The sequence below is a fragment of the Panthera leo genome, chromosome F3, assembly GCF_018350215.1.
Source record: "Panthera leo isolate Ple1 chromosome F3, P.leo_Ple1_pat1.1, whole genome shotgun sequence".
NCBI lineage: Eukaryota > Metazoa > Chordata > Mammalia > Carnivora > Felidae > Panthera > Panthera leo.
This window is the reverse complement of record NC_056696.1, coordinates 26,472,929-26,488,495: the sequence shown is the minus strand read 5'-3', so window position 1 is coordinate 26,488,495 and position 15,567 is coordinate 26,472,929. Positions and strand designations below refer to the sequence as shown.

General features: G+C 35.2%; 1 long non-coding RNA gene across 1 annotated transcript in view; it reads left to right on the top strand.

Annotated features, from left to right (window-relative positions):
• Positions 1-15,567, top strand: part of LOC122212357 — a 21,927-nt gene extending 6,360 nt beyond the window's left edge. Inside the window, exons 2-3 of the long non-coding RNA XR_006199115.1 lie at positions 11,882-12,166; positions 15,317-15,567. This is a non-coding gene — a long non-coding RNA (uncharacterized LOC122212357). The remainder of the gene's footprint in view (positions 1-11,881; positions 12,167-15,316) is intronic.

The window sequence follows — 15,567 nt, the reverse complement described above, 5'->3', positions numbered from 1 at the left end:
GCACCCCAAGAGAGAAAAATCTTAGGCAGGCTCCACACTCAGCAGCGAGCCCAACTTGGAGCTTTATCCCATGACTCTGGATCATGACCTGAGCCAAAACCAAGAGTTGGTCACTAAACTGATTGAGCCACCCAGGCATCCCAAATATAGGGTTATTTTTATGTGACCTGAAATGTGGCCTTAATTTCCTTCTACTGTTTCCCTGTCCCCATCCTTTATGTGGCCTTAGTAGCCTAAGATAACATATGCCCATGATGCAAAAATAAACATAGTGGAATAGTAGTCTGGTTATATCTTTATTATATAATATGGATGTAAAATGTTCATTCCTAAAATCTGGAGATTTGAGAGATTATTAATACTGTGTGCATACAAAGAGAGGTTGCTATTAATGGAAATTAGAACAGTGAAAAATGATTTCTACTTATTAAATTCACATAGAAATATCATTCCAGTTATCATTGTCAAGGCATTTATCTTTCAGGAATAGGCACCAAAATTTAAAATATTGAAATATTATTTTATAGAAATTATTAATTAATTGAACTAATACACATCCTTTTATCCAGGGGATTCTTTTAAAAGAATTTTTTTCTTAATGTTTTTATTTATTTTTGAAACAGAGAGAGACAGAGCATGAGCAGGGGAGGGGCAGAGAGAGAGGGAGACACAGAATCTGAAGCAGGCTCCAGGCTCTGAGCCATCAGCACAGAGCCCGATGCGGGGCTCGAACTCACAGAGTGTGAGATCATGACCTGAGCCAAAGTCGGACGCTCAACCGACTGAGCCACCCAGGCACCCCATCCAGGGGATTCTTAATAAAACCAAGTTTGGGTAGAATGGAATTGATAGGCAATGTATAAATCCTGCTTACCACAGAGAGAAGGAATTCATGACTGAATGAAGGTATCTCACCACATTTTATTCTTAATTACTTAATAACGATCTTCCTTACCTATAATTTAAAAGGTCAGAAATAGAAGAATTATGAACGAGGTTACAGGCAACATGGACAATTTATAAAATCATCTAATGGAGATTTAATGTATAGCATAGTGAATATAGTTAATACTGTATTGTATGCTTGAAAGTTGCTAAGAGAACAAATGTTAAAAGTTCTTACCACACACACCAAAAAAGGTAACTATTTGAGGTAATAGGTGGGTTAGTTAACCTTATTGTGGTAATAATTTGGCAATATATACATATATCAAATCATCACATCGTACACCGTAAACTTACTCAAAGTTATATGTCAACTATTTCTCAAATCTTGAAAATAATATGAAGAAGAATAAAAAAACAGAATCTGGGAAAACAAAGAAACAAATTATCTAAGACCTTTTTACTATATGTTCTCTGAAGCTTCCTTTCATCCCAACTGACTCTCTGTGTGCCTTGTTGCTGAAATATTCCTTGGACTTGGCATGTGAAGCTTAGCTTAGACACAAGTTACTAGAGGTTATAACTATAATAAAATTATTCTCTCCAGCCCCTACTTATCTCCAACCCCATCACTGAAAATTAACTGTATCCCTGGCATTTATTGAAATATAGAAATATGTTTGTTTTATAATTAGAAATGGATTTAGTGGAAACATGATTGTTCTCTTTAGATATCTGAAGAGTTGTCATTTCTAAGATGAATTTCTTATATCTCCTTGAGACAAAATTAAGAGTAGACATAACTGTAGGCCAATTTGGGGCTCACTCTAGGGAAAGCGTTTCTAATAACTAGAACAATCAGATGGTAGGATAGACTATCTAATGAATATGTGATATTTCTATCACTCAAACCATTTGAAATGTCTAGGAAGAAATTAGGTGAGCATGTATATGAGTTTCCTTCATTAAGTTGATTAAAGATGACTTCCAAGAGTTTTTTCTTTCATTTCTAAGAATCTATATACTAAAAAACAGTAGAATGACCCTTCATTAAAATTTTGACTTGAAAATACTTAAACCTAAGTACTTTAAGTCATATTTCATTGATCTAGCCAATTATCTACATATCTATTATATCAGCTTGGGTATCATCATCAAGAGTTTGCAGATGGTAGGTATATTTCTTACTGTGAATAAGCTTGCTCTGGGTTTATGAGATCAGATAATGATGGAATGAAATTACACTCTTTATCTCATTTATCAGTTGAATATCCATCAATGTATATCCCAGGCACTGATCTGAACATATGAGACAAGAGCCTCAAAATACTCACAATATCAGAGCAGGATGCTTTTGAGAATTAGAGAGACCACCACATTGCTAACAAGAAAACTTGTGTATGTGATGGCAAAATTCTACAAGTGGCCTTTAAGAAGTTCTCTCTTGGGCCATATTCATATTCTATGCTTTATTCAGTTTCATATTTCCTCTCTAGCAGGGTACTATAAAGAGCTTATAGGAAGACATTGTTATCCTTGCTGATATTATTTTAGGACAGCCAAGGGCATACGTTATCACACCCCTCTCTTTCCAATAATAAATAACTTCAAAAATAACATGGCTTAAGATCTCTGTTAAGAAAATTAAACTTTAAACTTTGAATTTCAGGAAAGTTTAATATACCTGCACTATATTTGTAATTCATGATGTTCCTAAGTTGAATTTGTGATTATTCCACTGAGTCTATATTACAATAATTCCCTGGTTGAATCTATTACGCTCATGAGATTTGGTGGCTTGTTATTAAACCTGTTAGAGTTAATTATATTTATTGCACTGATCTTCCCTGAAGGAAACTTGAGAATTGTCTTTCTCATCCTTAATTAGGAAATCATAAAATGCAATTCTGAGGACAGGGGAATTGTTTTCTTTGGCTCAATAAGACTGACCTACCAAAATCTCTCTTGATATCAGGTAAAAAAATTAACTTTACTACTAAGCTACAAAAGGATATTCTATTAAATAAAAGATTAGTTTGTTCATTTTACCTTTTTAAGGGAAGAAAGGTTTTCATCCTCTGCTTAAATCATACCTTTCATTTTAAATGACAAAATTGCCTTGTAAGTTATAATGTTCCATTAGTTTGCTAGGGCTGCCATAAGAAAATACCACAAATTGAGTGACTTAAATAACAGAAATTTATTTACCTAAAGTTCTGGAAGCTAGAAATCTATGATCAAAGTATCTGCAAGTTTCGTCCTTCTGAGAAATGTGAAAGAGAATCTGTTCCAGGTCTCTCTCAGTGGCTTGTAGATGGCCACCTTCTCCCTATACATGTATGACTCTGTGTTCAGATTTCCCCTTTTTATAAGGACAAATTTATGCCCAAATTTCCCCTTTTTATAAGGACAGCAATAGTATTGGATTAGGACCCATCCTAATAACTTCATTTTAACTTGGTTGACTATGTAAAGACCCTATCTCCAAGTAAGTTTATATTCTGCAGTACAGGGGATAGGAATCCAACATCATCTCTTTTGGGGAGACAAAACACAACCCACAATAAATGTCAGCAAGGAAAATGTCCTACAATGTGAATTATTTTTCCAGCAACATTTCTGATTTATTAAAAAGAACTGGAGTTACCTTTGCAGCAATTTTTCTTCTTTTATCCCCCCACCACATTTTAACTGGAGAAGATAATGTGGTCTAAAAATAGATAAAGTAAAAATGGTCAAAACCACAGAGAGGTAGACAAGTTCATAATTGTAGTGAGAGCTTTTTATATATACCTCTTTTAGTAATTTATAGAATAAGCAAACAAAAACTTAATGAGGATATAATACCAGAAAAGTATACTCAAGATATTTGACCAAATGAATAAATATAGGACACTCTACTCAAGCACTTAAGAATATACTTTCTTTTCAAGCACACATAAAATATCTACAAAAATTGACTACAAGCTGGACCAACAAAGCAATTCTCATCAAAGTTCAAATGAATGAAATTATACAGACTAGATAGAATACATTATTGACCCCAATATAGTTAAGCTATAAATCAGTAATAAAAGATAACCAGAAAATTCTCATATATTTGTAAATTTACTATATATCCTCATAACCCATAAACAAAGAAGAAATCCTAACAGAGTTAGAATATATTTGGAGTTGAACCATATGAAAATGTTAATTTCAAAATTTATACAATTTAGCCAAAGAAATCCTTACAATTTATAGCCTTGAAGGCATACAGTAGAAAAGAAGAAAGACCAAATATTAAATGAGAAAGCATTCCATTCATCTAGAGAAATTAGAAAAGGACTAGAAAATACAAGAAAAGTAGAAGAAATAAAATAACAAAAATAAGAGCAGAAACTAGTGAGAAAACACAAATCAACCAAACAAAAAAAATTAAGGACTAGTAAAACTGAGAAGACACTAGTGAGAGTTTTTAAGGAAAAAAAAAAGAGAGAGAGAGAGAAAACAAATGTCCAGTATAAGAAATGAAAAAAGAGACAACACTACAGATCCAGCATGCATTAAAAATATGGTAAAAGGAGAACCTAAGCAACTCCTTCAGATAGAAATTCTTAATGCCTTATTCTCTCTACACTCCAGCTTTTAGAGCTGCCAAAATTACTGCTTAAAATAAGTGGATCATTGGGTAGACCTTGGACACTTTTATCCTACAGGCTTTTTGGCAGTAGTAATATGGTAGCTATCTCCTTGTTATTAATGCAGATGAAGGCCACAGGAAGTTCCTACAATTAAATTTGGGGGGTAACCTCAAGTGCCTTTTAAATCAAAAGTGCTAGAGGCGCCTGGGTGGCTCAGTCAATTAGGCATCTGACTTTGGCTCAGGTCATGATCTCGCTGGTGGGTTTGAGCCCCGCATCGGGCTCTGTGCTGACAGCTCAGAGCCTGGAGCCTGCTTTGGATTCTGTGTCTCCTCCTCTCTCTGCCCCTCCCATGCTCATGCTTTGTCTCTCTCTGTCTCTTAATAATAAACGTTAAAAAAGATTTTAAAAATAAAAAAATTTAAATCAATAGTGCCAGTTTTTTTCTCACTCAAATATAACTAATGACCCAGACAAATAGTAAAATTTAAGACCAATTTTAAGCTTTATCATCTTTCTCTCTAGTGAAGGTGGAGTAGCATACAAAGTGCAAAACAAAAATGCCATTAGGAAGCCAAATGTTAGAGAAATCTGAATCAGTAAGTTCCTGAATAATTAAAGTTCTTTTATTATCTAACACAACTTAAAATATTAAACTAAGGGAGCCATTAGCAAGAACTTGGTAATTTTATGTAGAAGTTGTAATGGACTTTAACGTATGTAACTCGGCAATATGCAAATTTTGTGTTGTTAAAATACTTTTTAAACTTTGAGAGAATCTTCAGTTTTATCTCTGCATAAATCAAGATAATAACCGATGACTTATCACTGCAGAATATTTGGGTTCAAGAAGACATCACTTGTAGTTCTACATGCTCCTTACCATACTGACATTTCCATAAAATTAAGAGCATATATTATGAAAATAGGAAACATGAGTTTTCCATTGAGAAGTATTTCATTTAAGGGGCTCCAATTTAGAGTTGCTTTGGCATGAGTTGAAGAAATGAGTCTCATCTGTCAAAATCTTCATGTATGGGAATTGTAATCCACCAGAAAAATTAAAAACTTCAGGTTTGTTTTGCTTCTTTGAAAAAAACAAAAGATACAGAAAAGTTTAAAGAATAATAGACCAAAGACCTATGTATCTGCCACACAGAATTAACCAATATTAACAGTAATATTTTCTTTAGATTTCTTTATCTCATCTCTATGGGGGGGGTGGGAGATAAAGAAATAAAACTTTACAAATTACATTTTAACTCCATATAATCTCTTTTCTGATGCTGATGTCCTCTATTCTTTATTCCTCCCCAGAGGTAAGCGCTCCCTGAATTTGTTGTCTGGTCAGTGCTTTTGTTTTTCAAGGATAGATTTAAATACCTACGAACAGTACATAGTGTTTACAGTGTTACTTCCTTATTGCTCTGCAACTTGCTATTTTCACCCAACATTTTCTAAACTTATCCATGTTAATATTTAAAACTCTAGGGGCGCCTGGGTGGCTCAGTCGGTTAAGCGTCCGACTTCGGCTCAGGTCATGATCTCTCAGTCTGTGAGTTCAAGCCCCGCGTCAGGCTCTGTGCTGACAGCTCAGAGCCTGGAGCCTGTTTCAGATTCTGTGTCTCCCTCTCTCTGACCCTCCCCCGTTCATGCTCTGTCTCTGTCTCAAAAATAAATAAACGTTAAAAAAAAATAATAAATTTAAAAAAATAAAAATAAAAAAAACTCTTTCATTTATTTTTATCTGCTATTTAGTATCCCATCATATTATTAAACACAATTAATCTATCTTTTTTCTTACTGATGGGTATTTAGGATGTTTCCATATTTTTGCTATTACAAATCATGTAGCAGTTAATATTCTTTTTTAAAAAATATAGTTTTCTGTTTTTATTTTAGAGAGAGTGAGAGCAGGGAAGAGGGGCAGAGAGAGAGAAAGAAAATCTAAAGCAGGCTCTACGCTCAGTGCAGAGCCCAACCTGGGGCTGAATCCCATGACCCTGGGCTCATGACCTGAGCAGAAATCAACAGTCAGACACTCAACCAACTGAGCCACCCAGGTGCCCCAATATTCATACATATACACATATATATGTATATACGTACACACACATATATATGTGTATATATACATGTGTATATATACACATATGTATGTATATATATGTGTGTGTGTGTGTGTATATGCATATATATCCTCATTTATGTTAGGATTTCTTGAATGCAGTGGTCTCCCACTTTGCTGATCAGACTGCCCTACCAATAAGAATTTAACTGCCTAACCCCAGTATTTCTATATTATTTATAAATTATATAAATGCTCTATTACACAAATATATAACATCCATTATCAAATGTAAAATTTTTCTTAAAAGATGAAATGAATAAATACAAACTTCTATTATTTTCTTCCCACATTCCATTTGAATTGCTAGATTATAGGATATAGATATGTATAGTTTACTTACACTAGTATCATATTATCATATTATATTATCATATATCAATATAATGCCACATTATTATTGGTAGTAGTAGTATCCCAACAACTATACTAATTTGCATTTCTTCAGAATATGAAAATTTCCATTTTCCTACATCCTTACTAACACTTGATATAAACATATGTGTCAAACATTTTATTTTGATAAGATTTCAAACCAGCAGATAAGTTGCTAGAACGGTTTAACGACCTCCTATGTAAATTCCACATAGATTCACCAACTATTAATACTTTTGCTACATTTGCTTTCTTTCTCCATCCTTCTCTGCTTTCCTCTTTCCTTTCCTTTCCTTCGTATATATTTGTATTTTATTTACATATTTTTTTCCTGAATCATTTGAATATTGTAGATATTATGACTTGTCAGTCTTAAGTATTCCCATATGTAACTCCCCAAAACAAAGGCATTTTCTTTTGTAACCATGGTACAATTATCAAATTCAGGAAACTTAACATTGGTATAGAATTATAAAATTTCACCAATTTTCCCATCAAATCCTCTCTAGCAATTTTTTCTGATCCAGGACACGTGTTGAATTTAGTTGCCTTGTCCAAGTCTCCTTTAATCTGAAAAAGCTTCTGAGACTTTTTTTTCTTTTTCATGACATTGACGAATTTGAAGAGTATAGGCCAGTTATTTTGTTTCCTGTTCTAAATTTAGATTTGCCTAATGGTTTGTGCATGATGAGATTCGGTTATACATTTTTGGCGAGAATATGACATAAGTGAAGCTTTGTCCTCAGTGAATCACATCAGGAGATTGTCAATTCTTTTAAGTTTTCCAATCTAATGGACATGAAATGGAATTGCATTTTATTTTGCATTTTCTTGATGGATCATGACACTGAGCATATTTTCCTATGTTTACTGGCCATTTGAGTTTCTTCTTTTAGAATTGGTTTTTCATAATCTTTTGTCTATTTTTCTTTGATTCAGATGTTATTTGAGAGTAATGTGTCATAGATGTCCTTCCAAACTGTCATTTGTCTTTTATATTTAGTTATGCTTTGCTTTGCAGATCTTTAAAATTTTAATGTAGTCTAATTCTACCATGTTTTCCTTTACGATTCCTTTGGTGTCTTGTTAAAATAAATTCTCTCCTATTTTGTAAAGATCTCTTATGGTTACTTCTTATAGTTTTTAACATTTTATTAACATTTATGTCAAATATAATACAATATAATATAATAAATATATAATGACTTTATTACTCCAAAATTACTTATTGTATCACATGTCTTACTAACTAGTTAGGCTGCCCCTTTCTGTTTTTTTGTCCACCCCCCCAAAATTATTTTGATTGTTTGTGGGCCTTTAAAGTCTATAACATTCATATTGGGGTTTTAACTGGGAACCCATTGACTTTGTGAATTAAGTTACAGAGAATGCAATCTTTATGATATTGAGTTCTTCCAACTATGAACATGAATCTGATATATCTTGTTTTCAGTCAGGTTCTACATTATGTTGCTTGATAACATTTTATAATTTTCCCCATGAGTCCTGCTAATCTTTCATTGGATTTTATTCCTAGAGATCACAGTGGTTTTATTACTAATGTGAATGTTACCTATTTTTTGTTACATTTTAAATTGATTATTGCTTGTGTATAAAAATCTATTGATTTTGGAGGCGCCTGAGTGGTGCAATTGGGTAAGTGTCCCAACTTCAGCTCAGGTTATGATCTCACAGTTTATGAATTCAAACCCCTCCTTTGGGCTCTCTGCTCTCAGTGCAGATCCCATTTTGAATTTTCTGTCTCCCTTAAGTATTCTCTCTGCCCCTCCCCCACTCATTCACTCACACTCTGTCTCTAAAATAAATAAGCATTTAAAAAAAATTATTGATTTTTATAGGTTAATCTTGTGTTTAGTTCCAATGGTTTGTCAATTTTTTAGACTTTTTTGTAGACAGATATATCATCTGCAAATAAAGACAATTTGTCCCTTCTTTTCAAATTTTTGTACTTCTTTTTTTCTTTTTCTTTGACAGGATCAGATAGGGTCTTTGAAAGGATCAGATAGGTCCCAAGTACAGTGTTAAATAGTAGTAGTCATAGGAAGAGGCCTCCTTGTCTTGTTCCTGACTTTAGAGAGTTTCACCATTGTGATGTCAGTTGCAGGTTTTTGTTAGGTAGCTGTAGCAGACATTTTTGGTCTAGTATCACATCCCCTCCATCTCTAATTTTAGCTGCATCTATAATGAACATAGTTGACTTATTCTAACAGCATCTCACTTCAAGTGTACGCTGTGTGTCTCTGGTGACTTTTTTCCCCTTTATGGCCTCTCTGCAGGCCTTTCCAGAAACCACAGGAGCCCACTCAGTCCTTGTGGGCTGTACATTCTAGAAGTGCTGGGCTAGGAGTGTTAATGCTCCTAGGGTCGCCCCTCAATCAATTGTGAATGGGAGCTCATAGATAGATGCCCCAGCTCCTAGCCTTTCCTTTGTCTGATGGACCACTCCTTTCATGCTCCTCAGGGCCTCAGTGATATAAATATTGAGACCTTGCTGCTTATAACAGCAGTCTTTAAAACACACCCTTATATTGACTTACTTTCCTTGCTTGTGTCATTCTCCTGAAACCTCACCGCTGCTTCCTGGGGTCATCTCCCAAATAAAGCACTTAGTACTATGGTCCTTGTGTTAAGCTATTTTCAGGGAATTTCAAAGTATCTTTTTATTTCATAGTTTCTAAGAGCTTCTATCGTGAATTTCTAGTGTATTTTATTGAATATGCTTTCCATCATATCTGTTAAGATGATCCTACATTTCTTTCAGTTTAATCAGTTAATGTGGCTAATTACTTCAATAAAATGTCTTGATGTTGAAACATCTTTTTTGGGGGAGGGGTGGGTTAAGCCCTTCTCGGTCATGATGTGTTTTTTATTTTTTGGGTTTGGTTTCTGTGTGTGTGCGTGTGTGATTTTGTTGTATTTTTTTAAGTTTTATTTTAATTCCAGTTAGTTAACATACAGTGTTATACTAGTTTCGGGTGCACAATATAGTGATGTCACACTTCCATTCAACACTCTGAGCTGGTCACAACAAGTGCATCATCACTTGCCATCAGGGAAATACAAATCAAAACTACAATGAGATACCACCTAATACCTGTCAGAATGGCTAAAATCAAAAACACAAGAAACAACAGGCGTTGGCAAGGATGTGGAGAAAAAGGAAACTACGTGAACTATTGGTGGAAATGCAAACTGGTGCAGTCATTCTGGAAAACAGTGTGGAGATTCCTCAAAAAGCTAGAAATAGAACTACCCTGTGACCTAGCAATTGCACTATTTGGCATTTACCTAGAGAATACAAAAACACTCATTCAAAGGGATAAGTTCACCCCTATGTATATAGCAGCATTATTTACAATAGCCACGATACAGAAGCATCTCAGGTGTCCATCAACTGATGAATGGATAAAGAAGATATATAGATAGATAGATAGATAGATAGATATAATGAAATATTTTCAGCCATAAAAAAATAATGAAGTCATGCCACTTGCATGATGTATTTGGTTTTGATTGTTCATTTGTTGACTTTTGGATTTTCATTTTTCATGCTGGATTTGATATGCTAATATTTACTTGGGATTTTTGTATTTACATTTATAAGTGAGATATGGCCATAATTTTCTTTTTGTTGTCCTAATCCAGTCTTGTTATAAAGTTCCCTTCTCTCTTTGTTCTTCTCTAGGGTGGCTTATATTAGAAAAGGATTGTGTTCTTTGAAGATTCAGTGAATTTTGTTTATTTTTTAAATTTTTTAAAATATAATTTATTGTCAAGCTGGCTAACCTACAGTGTATACAGTGTGCTCTTGGTTTTGGGGGTAGATTCCCGTGATTCATCGCTTACATACAACACCCAGTGCTCATCCCAAGTGCCCTCCTTAATGCCCATCAGTGAATTTAGTTTAAAACCACATAAGCCTAAGGTTTGTGGTTTTTTGGTTTTTGGTTTTTTTTTAGGTTTAGAGGAAAAGAAGATTTTCAACAATAGATTTTTTTTTTTTACTGGTTATTGCCTTATTTAAACTTTTAGCTTTTTGATGCCACTTTGATGATGTATATATAGTCTTATGGAAAGTTTTCCATTTCATTTAAGTTTTTAAATTTGTGGGCAAATTTAATTTATTGAAATGTTTATCCTATTCTAGTTTTCAAGTTTTCTACTGTAAATACAATTTTGTCCTTTTAATTTCTAGTATTTTTGTGTTCTCCCTCCTTTTCCCTTTATCAGTTACTAGTGTTTTCTTTTTTTAATTAGTGTATTCAAAGGACCAGCTTCTGGTTGTGATTCTTTAGTCGTTTGTTTTCTATATTATTTATTTATTTCTATCTTGACTACATCCTTGTTGAGAGGCTGTATCTGGTTCTATCTGCTATTCTAGGTACGAAGCTTTAGATAAGCCATCTCACAGGTTGGGATCACATTTTCTTCCAGCCCGACTCCACTATTTACTTCACTTACACATAAGTTGAGAATTAGACTCCCAGCCACATCAGCCAATTCTCTGACCCAGAACCCAACAAGTGTACATTATTAGCCCCAATTTCTGCATTGTTTCTATTCAGTTATGGTCCATGCGGATTTTAATCTAGCTTCTGAGCACAGCTGTATTTTAATTGTTCTTCCTTTCTTATATTTTATTTATCATTGCGTTGCCATGTATTTTGGGAGTGGTGGTTAAATTGTAAATTCACAGAACCATCTTGACTGAAAGTCAGGCAATCATTTTTCTAATTCTTTGTAGAATTAGAAACTATTTTAACTGTTTAGAAAAACAGTAATAATTTTATAGTTCCAAGAGTAAATTTTAACTATTTCTGTGAATAAAAGTTATCCTTTTTTGCCTTAGAATTTTTAAAAGATAAAATGAAGCTCTATCAAATCTGTTCAGAAAGTATGTAAGACCAGAGGACCAGAATTTCAATAAAAAGCCAAGAATAGCTGCCCAGTGGCCCCAGGATGGGTATGGAGGTAGCATGGCAGTTAAGAGATGCCCAGGACACAGAGAAATCATATTCAGAGGAATACATCCTGAGCCAGCAGAAGATGCACCAGAAATCCAGCCTCCATCTGGAAGTTCAAGCAGAGTCTTTGCCACTTTCCAAGATTGGCTGTCTCTCTGTGGATCCCTCAGGTAGGCAAGGGCTTCTGGTGGAACTCAGGAAACTGATGAAACTGACTACCACTCACAAAGGGAAACCACTGTAGGAGCCTCTGTCACTTCTAGTTCCCAGTCTGACTTATAGCATGGGACATAGAACCACCATCCTCTGGGCACTCGGAAGAACTTCAGAAAATCCTGCGGAGGATGAAAATATTATCCATATTGATTCATCTGATGAAAACCTAGAACCAATCTCTGGAAAATATTGCTCTTAGCAACATAAGAACTGCAGGAAATCTTTTCAGGACTTTGGGAGCACATAAAGAATCATGTAGTAGAACATTCCTATTGCTGCCCCCTCTTGTAGCCAGGAACCCTCACGGGCTGCCAACCTACACCTGCACAAGTTGATTCATTCTAGGGACCAGCCTATAAGTGCCCTGAAGGTGATAAAGGTTTCATCTTCACAGCAGATGTGTGGAGGCAATGGTGTAATGTACACAACATGGCGTGTGCTAATATGGCTGTGGGAAATGGTGTCTTGAAAAAGTCCTGCTACACTGCATCAGAACCATCACAGTTCAGATGGGTGAAATACAGGAAAAGAGCACTCCAAATTATACATTTGTCCTGTTTGTTGCTGTGATTTTGCAAACCAAACCCTCTATCTAAACATATCTAAACCCTCTATCCAAACATGATCCATCGACAGGTCAAGCCATACAAGTGCCAAGAATGGCCTTTGTTCATTTGGTCAGGTTGAAAAGTCACCAACAGGAGCACCTGGGCAGCTCAGTCAGTTAAGTGTCCAACTCTTGATTTTGGTTCAGGTCATAATCTGACAGTTGAGATCAAGCCCCACGTCAGGCTCTGCACCGACAGTGTGGAGTCTGCTTGGGATTCTCTCTCTCCCTCTCTCTCTCTCTCTCCAAAAATCAATGAATAAACATTAAAAAAAAAAAAAAGGACACCAGCAAACACACTCTGGAGAGCACTCCCTCTACTGTGATGAGTGTGGAGGGACCTTCACGAGGCTGGCATACCTTCGGCCCCATCAGCGGATTCCTACTGGAGAGAAACCATATTCCTGTGCTTGTTGTGGCCGTTCTTTCACTGAGTCAGTGCTCTGAAGAGGCAGGAACAGCTTCCTAAGGTGGAGGAATCCTGGTGGCAGGGACAGATAAGTTTATTATCACCTTTTGTTTTTATCTCCATTAAGATCTATTAACTAAATCAAGGTTTCTAATATGGTCGCTAACTTAGGCCAGATTTTTTCCCCAGACTCTGTCCCTTCATGGATGGCTCAAAATAAATCTAAGAATGTGGTTTATTTTCCCCTTGGAAATGCTATGGTCATTTCTAGCAGGAGTAAAGTAGGTATTTTCAGGTGCAGAGAACACTGTTATTAATGACTGAGAATTGAGTTTTTACAGTTAGCAGACTCCTTATCAAGAAGCCTGGCCCTTTTCATAATTTGGTGTCTTGCTTGGTACTTTCAGGACTAGTCTTTATTGGAGTTTTCCATTATAGTAATCTCTCTGCTGTTTGCATGCTGTTTGGGATGCAAATGTAGTCTCTTTCCTTGAGTATCTTGGTAATTTGGTTTATTTTTGCCATTAATTGTTGCATTTTTTTTCCAAAATAAAATATTTTCTTAAAATTTTTGACAGCATTTATTTGGATGAACTTCAAACTACAGGTACAAATTTTATGTATTCCAGGAGTAATGTTACCTTTTGAGAGAGAATATGACCCATATTAGTAGTGAACTTCCCATATTAGTAAGTAGTGAATTCACTTATGTATTTTAAGAAATCCATTCACCCCTTAGGAGTATGTGTTGTCTTAAGTCATCTTCTGGTTTTTTTTTTTTTTTCCTTTTTAAAAATCATCAAAAAGAGAATATTTGGTTGAGCTTACTTTGTAAGTCTGTTATGGTCCTTTCCTATTGTAACTGACTTAAGCTCCTGGGTTAGGGTGCTGGGCACACATTTGGAAATGGAATCAATCTAATAAAGATTCTTAAATTCAAGCCAATTGTTGGGCTTTACAAAGTCTATGGTCTCCTGAAGTCCAAAGGAAAACATCAGTGATATGGATTATTTTGATAGGATTCATATCTTATTGGATTCTCAAGGAGCCTGTGATTCAAGAAAAGGTTCAGAACTACTTTACAAAATTTATGGAGTGACTTTCAGCCTCATTCACTCTGATTTCATCGTTGTCTTTTGTTCTTTATGAATTCTCTCAGAACTAATGTATCATTACGAAAGCACCATCTTTAATATTCCTCTAATGAATGTCTTCTTTTACATTTATGATTGTATTGACATTAACTTCTTTTGCATGATGTATGTTTTAAGATTTTTTGAAATTATGATGAAACTTGCATGCTAAAATTGCAAACTTGTTTTTGCTTTACATCTTTACACAGTTAATAACTGGTGATGGTAGAAAACAAGCTAAAATAAGCAATATGGTGATGGAACAACTTGAAAGCATAGGTAAATAGTTTCATTGAAATGGAAAGGGGAATTATGAATGGCTCTTAGAAGACAGAAATGGCTCTGAGTTGAGAATTTTAAATGTACTCTTAAAGCCATTTTATCAGGATAAAAAGAAAATATAAACATTTCCATTGTAATATCTGTTCTAAGCATTGTTTAAGTCTACCATAATTTCTGAAATTAATAGATCCCATTAAAGTGATGATCTTTAGTAAGTGTAACAGATAGAAATCAAATCACATAAAAATGAAAAAGAAGATCTAGTAGAATGGAAAGAGCTCTGGGCTGCCATTAGGGGCTGTGCAATTTCCAGCTTCCTCGCTTGCAAAATAGTGATTTCTAAGGTCCAGTGCAGTTCCAAAATTTCTTTGCTTAAGTCACAGGATGAATTCTATTTCCACTGTGCTTTCAGCTACCTGAAGTGACATAAGTGATTATCATTTAATATTCATGGTTGCAAGAGGGTCCAGATACTATTTGTTTCGCAGTAGTACGGTAAACTGAACAACAGCCACCGGCAGTGTCTGTAGATTGTACTCGCCGATGCTAATCCTTGGAACCTGTAAATGTTACCTGTTAAAAAAGGGGGCAGGTGGGTTGGCAGATGCAATAAAGGATTTTGAGATGGAGAGATTTCCCGGATTGTGTGGGTGAACTCTAAATGCCATCATAGTGTCCTTACAGGAGACAGGCACAGAGAGATTTGACACAGACAGAAAAGAAGACAGTACGAACATGGAGACAAGAGACTGGAGTGATACAGCCACAAGACAAGAGATGCTGGCAGCCACCAGAAGCCGGAAGAGAGAAGGAACCGAGTCTCCCCTAGAGCTTCTGGAGGGAGCTTGGCCCTGCCCACATCTTGATTTTAGCCCAGTGATACTGATTGCAGACTTCTGGCTTCCAAAACACTGAGAAAATAAA